This window comes from Athalia rosae, unplaced genomic scaffold (genome assembly GCF_917208135.1).
Source record: "Athalia rosae unplaced genomic scaffold, iyAthRosa1.1, whole genome shotgun sequence".
Classification (NCBI taxonomy): Eukaryota; Metazoa; Arthropoda; class Insecta; order Hymenoptera; family Athaliidae; genus Athalia; species Athalia rosae.
In genome coordinates this window covers 40,001-45,000 of record NW_026019230.1, presented here as the reverse complement: position 1 = coordinate 45,000, position 5,000 = coordinate 40,001, and the positions used below count along the sequence as shown (strand labels likewise).

The following is a 5,000-nucleotide window of genomic DNA, read 5'->3' as shown; positions in this document are numbered from 1 at the left end:
GCGCGATTAGCTGCGTTCTTCATCGACCCACGAGCCAAGTGATCCACCGTTCAGGGTAATCGTTTTTTCACTTTGCATCGTGTCTCCGGCCGCACCTCGAGTCAAAACGGAGGGCAGAGGAGACACTTTGACAATTGTTCGGTTGTTACGCCGGCTCGTCGTGACGCGAAGAATCTTGCGATCATTCGTGCACCTCGCTTCAAGCGTTTCTTTGTACGATCAGTTCGAATGTGATTCCAATATCAAGCGCGTGACGCGCGGAACCCCTCCGAAAGGCTCGAGCGCGGCTTGTACTCTACAACACTTTACGTGCGAGGAGGAAGCCGCGTATAATTCGATCGAGCCATATTTTTTGTGTCTGGGGGGAACCACGGCACGTGGATTTTGGTAATGTTACGCAAAAGGAATAAGATCTCAATTGCATTTCACGGGGCGAAAGTTCGTCGCCAACCTTCCGCCGCGGAGAACGCGACGTCACCCCGGTGGAGCTAAACTCCAGCCGGAGCAGGTTACCCCGTGAAAGTATGGTAACTTTTCTTCATGTGTATCTTTGAAAAGAAACAATTTGAAAAAAAAGCATAAAAAAAACCGTTCGATCAATCGCGCGCCACGCCTCGTACAAAGCGGGGGGATCGACCGAACGGTTGATTCAAACGCACACCAAGCGTCCCGTTCAACAGAAGCGGGCACTTGGTCGCCTCAGCAACGCGCACAATGTCGCTACCTCACACAAATCTGATCGACGAATGGCATCACGATCCGCATCGCTATCGTCCAGAATGGAAAGAGAGTTTTCGTTCTTGCGCCCCCGTAGGTTGGCGTAGTAGCAATGTCCTTTTATTTTTCTAGTGTTTTTTTTACCCATAGCCATTTATGCCTTAGTTTGTTTTTGGCTGCTGCACACGATATATTTTACCGTGATACACTAGTTGTAATGTCCTTTTTATATTATTTTCTCTCTCTTCCAACGGACATAGCAAGATCGTTCGTCGTCGACGTGTGTGAGTGCGACACGAGCCGTTTCGGCCGTTACGTAGTTCGATATTCGTGACACGCGTACAATGTACGCCACCTCTTGTGCCATGTGTGTCTTTTGACTGGATTATAATTGCGTGAGATTCACGGTGGAATCTACCAAAATAATCATCGATTCGCTGCTTTTTTTTTCGCAGTAACGAAACGTTAATGATCCTTCCGCAGGTTCACCTACGGAAACCTTGTTACGACTTTTACTTCCTCTAAATGATCAAGTTTGGTCATCTTCCCGGCAACATCGGCAATGCCGAGGCATTGCCGCGTACCAGTCCGAAGACCTCACTAAATCATTCAATCGGTAGTAGCGACGGGCGGTGTGTACAAAGGGCAGGGACGTAATCAACGCGAGCTTATGACTCGCGCTTACTGGGAATTCCTCGTTCATGGGGAATAATTGCAAGCCCCAATCCCTAGCACGAAGGAGGTTCAGCGGGTTACCCGGGCCTTTCGGCCAGGGAAGACACGCTGATTCCTTCAGTGTAGCGCGCGTGCGGCCCAGAACATCTAAGGGCATCACAGACCTGTTATTGCTTAATCTCGTGCGGCTAGAAGCCGCCTGTCCCTCTAAGAAGATTTATTTGTACGCCGGTAGTAAAAACCTCCCGACCGAAGCCGGGGGCCTTCGAGATACCGGAAAGTACGCCTATTTAGCAGGCTAGAGTCTCGTTCGTTATCGGAATTAACCAGACAAATCGCTCCACCAACTAAGAACGGCCATGCACCACCACCCACCGAATCAAGAAAGAGCTCTCAATCTGTCAATCCTTCCGGTGTCCGGGCCTGGTGAGGTTTCCCGTGTTGAGTCAAATTAAGCCGCAGGCTCCACTCCTGGTGGTGCCCTTCCGTCAATTCCTTTAAGTTTCAGCTTTGCAACCATACTTCCCCCGGAACCCAAAAGCTTTGGTTTCCCGGAAGCTGCCCGCCGAGTCATCGGAGGAACTTCGGCGGATCGCTAGCTGGCATCGTTTATGGTTAGAACTAGGGCGGTATCTGATCGCCTTCGAACCTCTAACTTTCGTTCTTGATTAAAGAAAACATTTTTGGCAAATGCTTTCGCTTCTGTCCGTCTTGCGACGATCCAAGAATTTCACCTCTAACGTCGCAATACGAATGCCCCCATCTGTTCCTATTAATCATTACCTCGGGGTTCCGAAAACCAACAAAATAGAACCGAGGTCCTATTCCATTATTCCATGCACACAGTATTCAGGCGAAAATAGCCTGCTTTAAGCACTCTAATTTGTTCAAAGTAAACGTACCGGCCCACCTCGACACTCAATGAAGAGCACCGCGATGGGATATTAGTTGGGCCGCCCCGAAAGGCTAAGCCCACCGGTAGGACGTCCCACAATCATGCCAGTTAAACACCGCGAGCGGTGAACCGACAGCGTGGGACACAGATTCAACTACGAGCTTTTTAACCGCAACAACTTTAATATACGCTATTGGAGCTGGAATTACCGCGGCTGCTGGCACCAGACTTGCCCTCCAATTGATCCTCGTTAAAGGATTTAAAGTGTACTCATTCCGATTACGGGGCCTCGGATGAGTCCCGTATCGTTATTTTTCGTCACTACCTCCCCGTGCCGGGAGTGGGTAATTTGCGCGCCTGCTGCCTTCCTTGGATGTGGTAGCCGTTTCTCAGGCTCCCTCTCCGGAATCGAACCCTGATTCCCCGTTACCCGTTACAACCATGGTAGGCGCAGAACCTACCATCGACAGTTGATAAGGCAGACATTTGAAAGATGCGTCGCCGGTACCAAGACCGTGCGATCAGCCCAAAGTTATTCAGAGTCACCAAAGTAAACGGCGGACGGGACGAACCCGCCACCGATTGGTTTTGATCTAATAAAAGCATTCCTCCCATCTCTGGTCGGAACTCTGTTTGCATGTATTAGCTCTAGAATTACCACAGTTATCCAAGTAAATGTGGGTACGATCTAAGAAACCATAACTGATTTAATGAGCCATTCGCGGTTTCACCTTAATATGGCTTGCACTGAGACATGCATGGCTTAATCTTTGAGACAAGCATATGACTACTGGCAGGATCAACCAGGGAGCTTTGTGTTATTGGTAGCTCTTTTCGTGTGTTGCCCCATGCCGCCGAGTCTTTGCCCGGTCGGCCACACGTTTTAATATAATATGTATATCTGGTACCGCACAACTTGTGTACGCGTACTAGCGCTCAGAGCGCTCTGTTCGACTTTGTGTTTCCTCGGGTGAAGACAATTTTTGTCGACTCCCCGGTGCAAATCGTTCGAATTATCCTTCTCGTATCCTTCGGCTAGATTGCAAGCGTCGGGAGTACGATTGGAAATCAATGTGTACCGTCTGCGAACAGACTGTGATACGCACGGAATGTGGCGAGTTGATGCCTCTGTTCGACTGCTTCCCTCGACTTGCGAGAGAAGACTTTCTGGTCACCGCATAAAGGGCCATTCGGTCTTAGACACCGACCCGCGGTTATGTAGTGTCGACGATTCAAATTGAATCATATTTTCTAGACGGAGCGAAGAACTCGCCCCTGCGAAACGTGAGCGCTCGGAAAAACTTTGAACTCGTGAGAGTGGTTCTTACCGGAACGAAACGAACGCCTGTGGTGCGAATCTCCGCTCAGACGAAAAATTTTCAAAATTCGAAAAAAATTTTTGTCTGCGTGTTCGTGACACGGTGAGGACGAAACCATAGCCCCGACAACAAACCCGCAAAGGAATGTCGAGATACGGGCCGAAACAAGTCGAAAGTTCCGAAACCCGAGGACTAGGTGCCGACCGACCGGTCGAGACCGCTCGGTGCATGAAGTATCAACGGTGCCGCTCGGACGTCGGAGCCGGCCGGTCATAACACGTGTTCCTTATGGGGCAAAACAGCAACGCGACCTGAAAAATTTGGCAGTACGTTGGAACTTAGTTCCATGCGAGAATCGTTGGGACTTTGAAAATTTTTCGATCCAACGAGTGATGCGCGACTCTTTCGGACTTTGAAAATTTTTCGATCCAACGAGTGATGCGCGACTCTTTCGGACTTTGAAAATTTTTCGTTCCAACGAGTGATGCGCGACTCTATCGGACTTTGAAAATTTTTCGATCCAACGAGTGATGCGCGACTCTTTCGGACTTTGAAAATTTTTCGATCCAACGAGTGATGCGCGACTCTTTCGGACTTTGAAAATTTTTCGATCCAACGAGTGATGCGCGACTCTTTCGGACTTTGAAAATTTTTCGATCCAACGAGTGATGCGCGACTCTTTCGGACTTTGAAAATTTTTCGATCCAACGAGTGATGCGCGACTCTTTCGGACTTTGAAAATTTTTCGATCCAACGAGTGATGCGCGACTCTTTCGGACTTTGAAAATTTTTCGATCCAACGAGTGATGCGCGACTCTTTCGGACTTTGAAAATTTTTCGATCCAACGAGTGATGCGCGACTCTTTCGGACTTTGAAAATTTTTCGATCCAACGAGTGATGCGCGACTCTTTCGGACTTTGAAAATTTTTCGATCCAACGAGTGATGCGCGACTCTTTCGGACTTTGAAAATTTTTCGATCCAACGAGTGATGCGCGACTCTTTCGGACTTTGAAAATTTTTCGATCCAACGAGTGATGCGCGACTCTTTCGGACTTTGAAAATTTTTCGATCCAACGAGTGATGCGCGACTCTTTCGGACTTTGAAAATTTTTCGATCCAACGAGTGATGCGCGACTCTTTCGGACTTTGAAAATTTTTCGATCCAACGAGTGATGCGCGACTCTTTCGGACTTTGAAAATTTTTCGATCCAACGAGTGATGCGCGACTCTTTCGGACTTTGAAAATTTTTCGATCCAACGAGTGATGCGCGACTCTTTCGGACTTTGAAAATTTTTCGATCCAACGAGTGATGCGCGACTCTTTCGGACTTTGAAAATTTTTCGATCCAACGAGTGATGCGCGACTCTTTCGGACTTTGAAAATTTTTCGAT

The 5,000-nt window shown here is 48.4% G+C and overlaps 2 non-coding genes across 2 annotated transcripts in view; both read right to left on the bottom strand.

Moving 5' to 3' along the window:
* The window catches only part of LOC125502168, a 155-nt gene extending 97 nt beyond the window's left edge, over positions 1–58 (bottom strand). Inside the window, exon 1 of the ribosomal RNA XR_007280017.1 lies at positions 1–58. This exon is cut by the window's left edge and continues 97 nt beyond it. This is a non-coding gene — a ribosomal RNA (5.8S ribosomal RNA).
* Positions 59–1,183: 1,125 nt separating this feature from the next.
* Positions 1,184–3,097, bottom strand: LOC125502173. The gene has a single exon (XR_007280021.1). It is a non-coding gene; the product is annotated as a small subunit ribosomal RNA (ribosomal RNA).
* Between the last annotated feature and the right edge of the window lie 1,903 nt (positions 3,098–5,000).